Consider the following 14,906-nt stretch of genomic DNA (forward strand, 5'->3'; position numbering starts at 1 on the left):
TATAAGATAATACACTTAGGGAAGAATAATACACAATATGGGTGTAAACTAGGGAACTGTTATCTAGAAAACAGATATGAAGAAAGTGACTAGGGGGTGATTACTAATAACAAACTGAATAGAAATTCTCTGAATAGGTGTAAAAGAAATCCATCCTAGCCTGTGGATGTACAAAAGAAACTACTTCAGAGAGATCGCTTCATCATGAATACTCTGGTCTTACCAAACTTGGACAACTAGAAAGAAAAACAAAAGTGTTTCACATCAAACAAAAGTTAATATTTCAAGTCATACTGAAATAACCCTGTGTACCTAAAAGGATGCCATAATAAATAAACAAAAATGCAAAAAAGGAATTTTTTATGTCTTTAAAGTCGATTTAAAATTTGCCCTTCAAAATGATAGAGAAATACCTGCCCAAATCACCCCAAAATAAAACGATTAGTTTTATCAGATAAGGTGTCAGGAAAAGAGCTATTTCCTTTACTTTCCTATTTCAGCAACTTTGTGAGAACATTTGCTTATAACCTTTCCCTAACCTTCCTAGCCATTTTTGTTTTCATGAAAGTCTTTGTATTCATTAGAAAAAGTCATGACATAGAGTTCCTTATTAAATGTAAATACAGTATAGATCAGAGTTGTTGAATAATGTTATCAAAATTTTAGTTATATTCCTATATCATATAGATGTTTATCTGAAGTTCTGCTATAAAAATAATGAAGTACTAAATATTATAGATGTATAGGAGTGTGTGTATTTCTCTAGAGATCATGGAAACAAAGACAAAAGCCACTGGTGTTTTCTTCCTTAACTAAGTCAAATTACTATATATATATATATATAGTTATTTTTTTTTTTTTGAGATGGAGTCTTGCTCTGCCACCCAGGCTGGAGTGCAGTGGCACGATCTCAGCTCACTGCAACCTCCGCCTCCAGGGTTCAAGCGATTCTTCTGCCTCAGCCTCCCGACTAGCTGGGACTACAGGTGTGTGCCACCACGCCCAGCTAAGTTTTGTATTTTTAGTAGAGACGGGGTTTCACCATATTGGCCAGGCTGGTCTCGAACTCCTGACCTGGTGATCCACCTGCCTCGGCCTCCCAAAGTGCTGGGATTACAGGCGTGAGCCACTGCGCCTGGCTGTCAAATTACTATTAAAATAATAATTGGAATTTATTATCCATTTGCCATTCACTAGTGTGCTATGATTTTTAGTTAATGCTCATCACAACCCTAAAACAATTTCTTCTTTGTATACATGCATTCTCTGGAATTATCTTCTACTCCCATCTATTTCATTTTATTTCATGTATTTTTAATTTTTATTTATTTACTTATTTAGAGACAGAGTCTCACTCCCTCTGCTGCCCAGGCTGGAGTGCAGTGGGGTGATCTCAGCTCCAGGGTTCAAGCGATTCTTCTGCCTCAGCCTCCAGAGTAACTGGGACTACAGACGTGTACCACCATGCCCAGCTATTTTTTTCTATTTTTAGTAGAGATGGGGTTTCACTGTGTTGCCCAGGCTGGTCTCGAACTCCTGGACTCAACTGATCTGCCCGCCTTGGCCTCCCAAAGTGCTGGGATGACAAGCTTGAGCTATCGTGCCTGGCCCCATTTATTTTATTTTTTATTTGATAACACTTAACTAATCCGCACTAAGTAAACTCTGACTATTCTTCAACACTGAGCCTATATACAGACCATTAGTTGTATTTGTTCAATAATTTTTTTTTGAGGCCTCCTGGGTTCAAGTGATTCTTGTGCCTCTGCCTCCTGAGGAGCTGGGATTACAGGCATGTGTTGTGTCAGCAAGCCCAGCTAATTTTTGTATTTTAGTAGAGACAAGACTTTGCCATGTTGCCCAGGCTGGTCTTGAACTCCTGACCTTAAGTGATCTGCCTGCCTTGGCCTCCCAAATTGCTGGGATTACAGGTGTGAGCCACCACACCTGGCCCAGTAACTGTAATTACTACTGCCTGGTAGAAATCCAGCCCTGTCACTAGCTCTGTGATTTTGAATGTTACTGAATTTCTCTGTGTCTGTTTCCTCACCTATAAAGTGAGGATAAAAAATATCAGTTCCTATTTTCCAAGGTTACTAGGAGATTGAATAAAATAATTCAGGCAAATAACACAGTATCCAGCACCTGGTAAGCATTCAGCAAATATTTTCTTCTTTCATTATTATGATCTTTACTATTCCTATTACTTCTATAACTACCTGTGTTACTACTTCTACTATTACTACTACTGACTACTACTACAGTCATCTCTCATTATCAGTGGGGGATTGTTTCCAGAAATCCCCCTCAAATCAAAAGCCACAGATTCTCAAGTCCATTAATATAAGATAGTATAGTATTTGCATATAACCAATGCATATCCTTGCATAAACTTTAGTCTCCAGATTACTTATAATACCCAAATACAAGGTAAATGCTATGTAAATAGCTGCCATACTGTATTTTTAAAATTTGTATTTTTATTTTTGTATTCTTATTTTTTATTGGTTCTTCCTCATAATATTTTTTATCTACAGTGGGTTGAATCCGTGGATGTGAATCCGTGGATACAGAGGGCTGACCGTACTGCTACTACTGGATAAAAACCTAACTCTTTCATTTTGATGGACAAAGCCCTTCACTCATGGGTTTTAACACTCTTTCTCATTATGACTTCTCAAGACTAGCCTACTAACCCTTGACACGCAACTCTAGGTAGAGTTGCAACACAGTTTTCCAGCACAGTGAGACCTGAATAATCCAGGGATAAGAATGACTTCTGCTGATTCCTTAATGATTTTGAACGCAACTACAAACTTCAAATAAAGGGCAAAATAGATATTTAAAAGATAAAGATCTACCACATAGTCAATCTACGCCTTAGAAAAGACATAGCTAGGTTCGGGTCCTGATCCCTGACCCATATCATTGGGGAGAAAAAGTCAGTAAATAAACAATAGCAATGGAAGTGTCAGCAGAGAAAAAAAGAGAATGGCTACTACCATAAAAGATGTACTGAGACAGCATAAAGACAGCCAAATGAATCACCTTGTGTCATAGCTGAAATAAAACCAAGTATGCTACAGGATATTAGTAATATAGACTCTGGGACCCTATCCCTACACATTTTTTAAACCAACTCAACTGAGGTATAATCATGTACAATCAACTGCATACAGTTAAAATACATAATGCAATCATTTTGGATCGAAACCAGTGAAACTGGTACCATAATCAAGATAGACATCATTTCAGTTATTCCCAAACAGTTCCTGTGCCCCTTGCAGCCCAATTCTCCCTTCAAACCTGGAGAGAGATAAGGAGAGAACCTAAAGAATGGGACCAATGTTTCTACCTTAAATGACTATTAACTGAGAAAGAAAATATATACATGTTTTAAAAGAAAATACTCTGTTTATTTAGTTTTGCATATGTTGTATTCAATTTGTTTGCTAGGTATCTTTGTGTGGCTCATACTGTCACAACAAAATACCATGTAGACTGGGTTGCTTAAATAACAGAAATTTACTTTCTCACAGTTATGGAGGCCAGAAGTCTAAGCTCAAGATGCCAGCATGAATTCTCTGGGACTCTCTTAAGGCTTCTCTTCCTGCCTTGTAGATGATCGTCATCTTGCTGTGTCTTCACATGGTTCCAGGGGTGGCAGGGAGAAAGTGCAAACTCCTTTCTGGTGTCTTTTCTTACAAGGATACTAATTCTATCATGAGGGCCTCACTTTCATAACCTCATCTAAACCTAATTATCTCCCAAAGGAGATCCAAATACCATCCAAATACATCTCCAAATACCATCACATGTGAGGCTAGGGCTTCAACATATGAATTTGGGTTGGGGGGCATAATTAGTTTATAGCGCTATCCAAATAGATAAGACTATTAGGTACACTGAATACAACTCTGGTGCTCAAGACAGTATAGGAATATATGTGGGTGTTGTCAGTATATACTTGAAGCCACGGGAGCAAACAAGAACCTCAAGAAATAGGATATAGGGTGAGAAGAGGGCTGAGTGGAAGACACCGGGGGTACACCAACATGTAAGGAGAGGTAAGGGAAGGAAAACCCAGTGAAGACGTTCGAAAAGAGTGGTCATAATGACAGAAGATGTAATCAGGATAAAGTAACTGTGTGCACAAATATACAGAAAATTTTGATGAAAAGGCAAGGACAAAGTAACAACATTACCAAGTACCCAGTATGCACTAAGATTTATGTTAGGTACTTTGTATATCTTATTTCAGTTATTCCTCATAACAATCCAAAATACTATTAAACTGATTTCATATGTGAAAAAACCAAGGTGATTAACCCATTCAAGTTAACAAAGCTGGTAAATAAAACACCAAGCCTTTAAATTAAGGACCATCTACCAACCACAGCTGTGCTCTTTCTTACTGACATAGTACCATATGCTATAGAAACTTCAACAAAACCACTGTATTTTACCATTGGGGGTTGATTATGACCATTTAGGAGAAAGCTGCAGTCATGATTAACAGAAAAAAGAATAAACATTTGAAGGAAAGACACATACACTGCCAGTTCTTCAAAGAATGAATTTCAGATCCTCAGAGGAAAAAAAAGTATAATTAATCAGTGAATGAATATCTATTACTAAATTTAATAGAATTTGGAGATTTTAATTCATATTAAATTACATTCTTGTCATGAAGATAACCAAAAGCTAATCAAGTAGTAGAGACCAAACGGGAAGAAAATAGAAATTAAAGATAATAATGCTAGTAACTGAGAACTTAGAGACAAAGACTGGACCCTAAATAGGCTGGCACATTGCTAAACCACAGGGGCTCTCCGACACAAGTGAAACTATTCCGCTTAGGCCATTATCACTATAAATGATGATATATAAGTTCATCTCAGGAAATAAAGTCAGCAGTAGCATCACTGAGTATTAGAAACAGCAGTGCATAATGTCATTAAACATTTATATTAGTTACTGCTCTCAACAACGCTCTGAGGTAGATTATCATTATCTTCCTCACTTTGTAAATATGGGACATTAACAGATTCTTACAAAGTTAACTATGACCAAATTAGACAAGCAGGCATCACAGGCCCATTTGTTGCTTAGAATACTTTTCTTCTCCAATCTCTGTCAATATGAATCACACCTGCAGGATTGCTGGGAAGCTAGTCCAGGCAGCTGTCTGACCTATGTCGACAATTTTAACAATAGAGACGGCACTTCCTAAAGCAAAGAGATACTCACAAACTGGTAAAAAAAAAAAAAAAAAAAAAAAGGTTCATTACTAGAACTATTTCCACACCTATCTGTAGGCAAAAGAACAAGAATTTATTCAGAAAGAGCCAATAAATACATCAATACAATGTTTAAGAATCCAAGAGCTGAATCTAGATGATCAACCATGGTTCTCAGAATACTTATTTATTTATTCATTTATTTATTTATTTGAGATGGAGTCTCGCTCTGTCGCCCAGGCTGGAATGCAGTGGCGTGATCTTGGCTCACTGCAACCTCCGCCTACTGGGTTCAAGCAATTCTCCTGCCTCAGCCTTCGAATAGCTGGGACTACAGGCGCATGCCACCATACCCTTAATTTTTTTGTACTTTTAGTAGAGATGGGGTTTCACCATGCTGGCCTCAAACTCCAGACCTTGTGATCCTCCTGCCGTGGCCTCCCAAAGTGCTGGGATTACAGGCATGAGCTACTGTACCCAGCCAGAATACATTTTTGTTAATGTACAAAGAAAAGCCACAGCAATCTTCAAGTTCCTCCACTGAGGCTGGGAAGCACTATGTAGTAAACAGTTGATTTTTGCAACTGGGAGTGCATGGGAGTATGCATGCACATGCACATACATGCTGTATATGTATCAGTCAAGTGCAGCCTTTGGTCTTTTAAATACAATGAAAGAAATTCTTAGTTGTGATCTTTTTTTTTTTTTAAGGAAAGAAGGACCAAGTCTTCTTTTGGAAGTATACATGGCACACTGCTAATAATGATGATACCCTGGAGAGTGGGAATGGGTGGAGAATGAAGGAAGGGGGTACGGACTTCCACTTTTTACTTTATATACTCTTGTATTTCTTAAACATTTCTTTAAACCAAGAATATGTCAAAGGAAGCTATAAAAATTTAGGTTGAAAAAGAAAAAACAGGGTAATGTTTTTCAAAGAACCACTTACTCTCTTCTATATAGAAGGAAAGCTATATTTTCCCCCTAAAATTCCAGCATTTGGATATCCTAGGTAAAACACTTTTGAATTCTGAGTTAGGCTGCAGATTCAACAAAGCTCTTGATCCAGCACATATATCCATCCCACACAGAAATCCTCCCTATTGCTCCTCATTTTAGGAAATGGCACAACATGTATATTGTTATTCAGGCCAAAAACTTCAGATTCACTCATGATTTCTCTTTTCTTTATGACGTGCATCCTATCAATCAGTAGTTCTGTTAGCTTCACCTTCCAAAAATATCCCAGATTCTAACCACTTCTCATCACCTCCACTACTACCACTCTAGTCCTAATGACCACCACCCCTTAATTTGACTATTACCATAGCTTCCTAACTGGCCTCCCTAAGTCCACTCTTCCTCCCTACAGTCTATCTCCACAAACAGAGTGATCTTTCTAAACACAAGCCATGGCATGAAGCTTCCCCAATTCAAAATCCTTCAGTGACTTCCCATTCTATTTAAGAATAAAATCCAAGCTCCTTGCAGATAGCCTTAAAGGTATTTATGCCTGGACTCTGCCAACCTCTCTGACATCACCACCAACTACTGCACTCCCAAGTATACTCCACTGATGCACACTGCAGTCCTTACTGCTCCTCAAACACCTATGCTTGTTTCCATCTCAAGGTCTCTGGGCTTACCTTTGCCTGTGCCTGTAAAACACCTTCCCTAGAATTTATGTGGCTTATTCCCTCACTTCTTCCAGGTCTCTGTGAAAATATCTCAGAGAGGACTTCTCTTTCTAAAATATCCCTCCTATCCTTTCACCATCACTTTCTATGTCCTTGCCCTGGCTTTATTTTCTTCACAGTACTACCTAAAATTATATCATTTTTTAAAAATTAAATATTTATGTTTAAAATGTCTGTCTCAGCTCCATGATGGTACTTGGTCCCGTTCCCACTGTAATCTCAGCTCTAGAAAAGTACCTGGTACAATATTAAATAAATATTTATAACTGAATGATGTGGACTACATAAAATTACAGTATTTCTGTACTTAAACAATGACCTAAAACAAAGGCAATAAATAGAAATAAAATTACCATTTGGTAATATACATAACAAAGGGTATCTTTGTCTTTCAAATCAATATGGGATGAATTAACACACCAGTAGTAAAAATGAGGAAAGGATATTAATAGGTAATTTTTAAGAGAATAAATACAAATAACTAATTTCAACCTCTTAAAAAAACAAAGAAAATATAAGCTAAAATTAGATACTTTTTGTCAAACAGATATATACGAGTATGTGTGTGTGTGTGTGTGTGTGTGTGTGTAAAATTTGATAAATACTCAGATTAAAAGTTGATGAGTGTATGGGGAATTGCATAATCTCCTATGCCACCAATGGGGCTGTTATCAGTGCATCCTTTCTGAAAAATAATTTTGTAGTATGTATCATGAACCTTCATGATGTTTATTCTCATAGTCCCAGAAATTTCAAATTTATATCCAGAAATGCAGTCTATAAAAATAATTGTAAATGTGCACAAGTTTATATGTAAAAATATTTATCATATTTATATTCTACATGTAAGTGAAATAAAAATTAGAAAACCCTAAAATCCTAAACAAAAGGATGATTCAATGAACTGTGGTACATTTGGAAGAGGGAAAACAAAGCAGTCATTAAAAGACATATTTTCAAAGGACATGAAATACAAGGAACTACTAATGATATAAGGCTAAGCGAAGCAAATGTTCATAAAGTACATACTAAAATATGTATTTTTTGAAATAGCCCTAAGTGTAGAAAGAGGACCAGAAATAGACCAAAGTGTAATAATTCTTATTTTTGAGTAGTATTTCATTTTTGCTATTTTATTTCCAACTTTATATTTTAAGTATTTTTACAACCCATGTATTACTTTCTTAATTAGAGGGAAATGATATTAAAAATATACCTATGGATATATATATATATACATTCATCTCTTATCCCATGTGCTGGTAAGCTGTCAGACACAATCATTCATATATTTATCAAACAGTAATTTTAAAAGTCCCACTTTGTGACAGGTCCTATACTAGGAAAGTTAAAACACATTAGAAAACAGCACAGTCGATGTTCTTAAAAAATTAAAATCTAGTGATAAGAAATGCAGAGGAATGGACACATAAAGAAATAAGTCAAATGGCTGGGCGTGGTGGCTCACACATGTAATCTCAGCACTTTGGGAGGCCAAGGCAGGCGGATCACAAGGTCAGGAGTTCGAGACCATCCTGGCCAACATAGTAAAACCCTGTCTCTACTAAAAATACAAAAATTATCTGGGCGTGGTGGCACATGCCTGTAATCCCAGCTACTTGGGAGGCTGAGGCAGGAGAATCACTTGAACCAGGGAGTCGGAGGTTGCAGTGAGCCGAGATCGTGCTACAGTACTCCAGCCTGGCAATAGGGCAAGACTTTGTCTCAAAAAAAAAAAAAAAGAAATAAGGCAAATATGTGACATAAGTCTATATACATTATAACAGACCACAAGGGAGACAATTCTCACCTATAGGATAACATTAGGAAATACTTTTTTAAAAAAATATATTCCAGATACTAAACAGTCAGAAATGCTGATTCTTTGTCCTTCTAGATGATAAGAAAATAGATTCATAGCAGATAACAGCTCCTACTGATGTCTTCCAACATCTTCCCTAAATTGGCATTTATGTATAAAATCTGACAAATATTTTTTTCAAAGAAACAAATCTGGTTCTAAAAAGAAATATAAATAATTTATCTGTCAACAAATCCTCACAATCCTAACTGTTGGTCTCCATTTGGTAGCTGACTGTGTGCTTGAATCTTCTATGAAACAACCCATCAATAAGGGCCTAATATGTCACAGTCCTATTCTAATCACCAAAACATAAACCTGTCTGTAAGAGTTTATAACCTAGTCCTAAAGATTTGTTAATGACTACTCTCAAAACCAGTGCACTAAAGTGTCAAGAACATACACACATGAGGATGGAAATGGACTTCTACTATAAAATGTACCCCATGTTGTGTTATTCATATGCAAATTTCTACTATATTACATACAGCTAAAAGGCAACCAATACAGAGTTTGAGATGAGGAAGACATTCAGCCATATGGTCATAGTGATGATCACAAGTTTAGCAGAAGGAATTAAAGGTAGAAATCTAGACACAAATTAGACTGTTGACTCAATATCCACTTGTCTCAATACTGAAATGTTGGCTCACAGAGCCAACAAGGTAAATTGAAAACAAGCGGTCCTTTCTTATAAATGAAAACTCAGCCTACTTACTACAAAGATAAGAAGATATGCAGCTTGCATTTATCGGGGATATAATTTTCTTTGAAAAATGCCTCAGTTACCAGTTTTATTCTGTTAATGAGTTCCTGCCTGTTGAGAAAAAAAATGATCTTCTGAATTCAAAGTGTTTTTCATGGGAAAGGCATTCTAACATTTTTAATACAAACCATTCATTAAAGAAGCACACTTGCATTATAGCTCTGAGTGGCAATATTTGGACTTCTGGTAACACAACATTATTAAATAAACATTTGTGAATGCCAACGACGTTCTAGGGCCTGGATAACTAAGCGAGAAATTTATATGGCAAGTATAGCATTAGATGATTTTTCCTTAAACTTCAAATTTTTCACTTTGGTAGAATTACACAAGTCTAGGCTAATAAAAATAACCAAAGAAATGAATATTATCTTAAATAAAATGATTCTGAAAGTGACACTTAGAATTCCAAGTAATATATTCAGGAATCTAATTAGAATATTGCTGGACTAGTTAAAAAATCTTTTGTTTTTTTCTTAAAATCATCAATATAAAAAAAATTCTAAAATGGAAAATGATCACCATCTGGAGCTCCCCCATTAAACAGTGAGCTCATGACAGAATATTAGGTCACTAATTTGTAGTATTATTATCTCCCATCGTGGGCTTTCATTAAATAGGGGGAAAAGTTGTTAAGGCTGAAAGTAAAATGACAAAGAAATTGCAGAAGAGCATAATAATTTGTCAGTTATATCCATTTAAAACAATGTTATTTTACTTCTAAGTCTCCATCTTGGTTGCAACAGTATGAAGTCATCCCAGATCAAATTCAACCTACATGTGAAACTAAATGGAAGTCTAGCACTACAGTTGTTTATTTTCCTTGAGTTTCTGAAGCAATCTTTTTGCTAAAAAGATAAGGTGGGGCCAGGCATGGTGGCTCACACCTTTACACCCAGCTACTCTGGAGGCTGTGATGGTAGGACTGCCCGAGCCTGGGAGACTGAGGCTGTTCAGTGATCCTGCCACTGGACCTCCAACCTGGGCAACAGAACAAGGTTCTGTCTCAAAAAAATAAAAATTAATTAAAAATAATTAAATACATAAAAGATAAGGTGATATTTTGAGGACTTCTGTGAAATGCCTAAACAACAGCAAGCAACAAAAATAAATAAGGAAAAAAGTATATGGTTCAATCCTTTATTCTCCTAATTGCTTATTGGGAGAATAAAGTAACACATTCAAGAAGTATTCATTTCTAAGCACCTCAGTTTGGTAGGGTTTAACCTGTTCAGAAGCTGCTTTCTGAACTCATTCTCTAAGCTGTCCTTTGATTAGTTTGAGATAACTAAAATGAAACTTACATAAACAGGAGTATAATATTCTAAAATCTATACTTAAACCACTACTACCAAGAAAAAAATCATTTATGTAAAATTTCATTTGCAGTAATAGGACCATACTGAAATGTATACAGTTGTAAGATATTTAACAATGGGCATACATTCTAAGGAATGAGTCATTATGCAGTTTCATCAAATGAACATCATAGAGTGTATTTATATAAATGTAGATGGTAATAGCCTACTACACACCTCAGCTATATGGTATAGCCTATTGCTCCTAGGCTATAAACCTGTACAGCATATTACTATACTGAATACTGTAGGGAATTGTAACAATGGTAAATATTTGGGTATCTAAACATATCTAACCATAGAAAAAGTACAGTAAAAATACAATTAAAAAGATACAAATGATACACCTTTAAAGTGCACTTAGCATGGTTGGAGCTTACAGGACTGGAAGTTGTTTTGGGTGAATCAGTGAGTGAATGTTGAGTGAATACAAAGGCCTAGGACATTACTGTACACTAATGTAGATTACAAACATGGTATGTTTTAGCTGTACTAAATTTATAAAAAAAATTCTTCCTTAAATAATAAACTTAGCTTACTGTAACTTTTTTACTTTATTACTAATTAACTTTTTAATCTGTTTTTTACTCTTTGTAATAACACTTGGATTAAAACATAAATAAATTGTACAAAATATTTTCTTTATGTCCTTATTCTGTAAACTTTTTTCTATTTTTAAAACATTTTATTTTTTACTCTTTAAGCTTTTTTGTTAAAAACTAAGACCCAAGACTGGATGTGGTGGCTCATGCCTGTAATCCCAGCACTTTGGGAGGCCAAGGCAGGCAGATCACTTGAGGTCAGGAGTTTGAGATCAGCCTGGCCAACATGGTGAAACCCCCATCTCTACTAAAAATACAAAAATTAGCTGGGCATGGTGGTGCGCGCCTGTAATCCCAGCTACACGGGAGGCTGAGGCAGGAGAATCGCCTGAACCTGGGAGGCGGAGGTTGCAGTGAGCTCAGATCGCACCACGGCACTCCAGCCTTGGCAACAGGGTGAGACTCCATCTCAAACAAACAAAGAAACAAAACAAACAAAAAAAACTAAGACACAAGCACATGCATTAGCCTAACAGGGTCAAGGTTATCAGTAACACTGTCTTCCTCCTCTACATGTCATTCCACCGGAAGGTCTTCAGGAGTAATGACTGGCATGGAGCTGTCATTCCTATAATAACAAGGCCTTCTTGCGGAATACCTCGGAGGGACCGGCCTGAGGCTGTTTTACACTTAATCTTTTTTTATAAGTTGGAGTACACTCAAATATAACAATAAACAGTCATTGTAGCAGATTTGTTTACACCAGTATCACCACAAACACATGAGTAAAATGTTGTGCTATGACATTAAGATGGCTGTGATGTCAATAGGAGATTGGAATTTTTCAGTTCCATTATAATCTTACGGAAACAACACCGTATACGTGGTCCTTTGTTAACCAAAACATTGTTAAGTGGCACAGGCTGTCTAAATAAATATCAAATAAATTTCATAGTTCATAAAACTGAATTTCTTGAAAAATATTTCATTGGATACAAGTAAGGCTATTTCTCAAATTTCAATCTGCTTCAACATTCACTCACCCAAACTGAATTTACCAAGAAACTATCTGCAAAGCATTGTGCTTATCTCTTTACTCTATGCATTATCTCATTTTATCATCCTAACGATCCTTCAAGAGAGCTTTTATTAATTTCATTTTACAGAAGAGAAAGAGGTCAAGAATAGCTGCATAACTTGCCCCAGATTTCTCAATAATAAATGAGATGTAGAATTAAACACCAGGTGAATATCTGTGCAGGGAACAATCACTGAGCTGTCTATCCACTCCAAGTGAGTCACAGACCGTCCCAGCCTCTGCCTCATAGTGCTTCTTCCATGTTCTTAAGCTAACTGTCTTGCCTGCTCAAAACCCTCTAAGTCATATCTCACTCAAAATAAGACAGATACCCCATTATCTCTCTATCCTCATCTACCATTCTCCCTTTCACGGTAGGAGCAAGGGAAATCTCTGGGGTGGGGGTCAAGACTAAGGAGCTAAACATGAACATAGTCATAAACAAAGAGACTTAAGGGACCAAATCTGTAACCCCAATGGACAGGATTATCAGAGGTTATGGGGCACGTAACAGAAAAAGCAAGAAGGGGAAAAAAACCTGGTAAGAATGATGGGAAGTTTAAGGGTGGTGAAAAGGGGACAGTTAGCAGGAGATGAGACTAAAAGGCCAGGCAGAGGCTGAGCGCGGTGGCTCATGCCAGTAATCCCAGCACTTTGGGAGGCTGAGGCAGGTGGATCAACAGGCGTTCGGAGTTCAAGACAAACCTGGCCAACATGGTGAAACCCTGTCTCTACTAAAAGTACGAAAATTAGCTGGGCATGATGGCAGGTGCCTGTAATCCCAGTTACTTGGGAGGCAGAGTCAGGACAATCGCTTGAATCCGGGAGGCGGAGGTTGCAGTGAGCCAAGACCCAACACCACTGCACTCCAGCCTGGGCAACAAGAGCAAAACTCTGCTTCAAAACAACAACAACAACAACAACAACAACAGGCCAGGCAGAAACCACAGCATGAACAGCATTATGTACCACACTTTGTAGGCCATGGTAAAGAATTTAGATTACATTCTGACAAGGAAGGAAAGGAAGATTTACTGAGACAAGCATGATAACATAAATATTGGATTTACTTTTCTTATTGGTAAAATATATATAACATAATATTTACAATTTTAACCATTTTTAAGTGTAAAGTTCAGTGGCATTAAGTATATTGACATTGTTGTATAGCTGAACTCACATTTTTAAAAGGTTGTATAGGAGTAGTGATCAGAAAAGTTAAAAGTTAAAAGCAAGTTAAAATTAAAAGCAAGGAACCCTAAAGAAATCTAAGTAAGAAATGATAAAGGTGTAAACTAAGGCAGTAGTTATGACAAGAAGAGGGCAGATTCATAGGTTTATAAGGAATGAGTAATAGATTCTGGTGTTATATGGCCAAGAAAGGAACCCAGAATGCTCCCAAGTGTTTGGCTTGGTCACTTGATAGAGAGCAATCACACTGACTGTTAGGAAATGCACAGACATGGGGAAGATGTTGAGTGCCAATTGAACACTGAATCTTATGTGCCTTTAGGTCATTCAATGCAAGGTATCCAGTAGACAGTTGGTTATGGAGTTCAAAAAACAGGTATAATCAGGTAACATAAATGTGTATACCAGTGGTAGCTGAAGCCATGTGAAGAGATATGATAAAACAGTGAAAACATATAAACTGAAACAAGAGGGTGAAGAATGAAGCCCCGAGAACATACATTTACAAAGTGGGCAGGGAAAGAAGAGTCTTAAAAGAAAACTAGGCCAGGCATAAAACTAGGCTCACACCTGTAATCACAGCACTTTGGGAGGCTGAGGAGGGCAGATCACCTGAGGTCAGGAGTTTGAGACCAGCCTGGCCAACATGGCGAAACCCTGTCTCTACTAAAAATACAAAAATTAGCCGGGCATGGTGGTGTGTGCCTGTAATCCCAGCTACTCAGGAGGCTGAGGCAGGAGAATTGCTTGAACCCGGGAGGCAGAGGTTGCAGTGAGCCGAGATCGCACCACTACACTTCCAGCCTGGGTGAGAGAGCAAGACTGTGTCTCAAAAAAGACTAAATAAGTAAATAAATAACAAACAAATAAATAAAAACTAAGAACAGAGGGATAGACAGAAAAGCCAAAAGAAAAGGCTATCACAGACGCCAAGGTCAAAGAGGTTTTAAAGGGCAGAGTCTATAGTGCCAAGTATCACAAAGAGGTCGAGGAATGAAAAAAATGGGGATTTAAAAAAAATAAAAAAGTTCACTGGATTTGGTCATTACTGACCTTGACAAGAGAAGTTTTAATAAATTGATGTTGACGGGAACTGAACTGAAACAGGATAAGAAAAGGGGAGATGAGAAAGAAAATAAATATTTCAAAAAGACTTGTGAAGAGATAGTGCAA

The 14,906-nt window shown here is 37.0% G+C and overlaps 1 protein-coding gene across 6 annotated transcripts in view; it reads right to left on the reverse strand.

Moving 5' to 3' along the window:
* DPH6 (diphthamine biosynthesis 6) overlaps window positions 1-14,906 on the reverse strand; it is a 385,926-nt gene that overhangs the window by 295,231 nt on the left and 75,789 nt on the right. The window lies entirely within an intron of this gene.

The sequence above is a fragment of the Pan paniscus genome, chromosome 16 (assembly GCF_029289425.2).
Source record: "Pan paniscus chromosome 16, NHGRI_mPanPan1-v2.0_pri, whole genome shotgun sequence".
In the NCBI taxonomy this organism is placed as follows: Eukaryota; Metazoa; Chordata; class Mammalia; order Primates; family Hominidae; genus Pan; species Pan paniscus.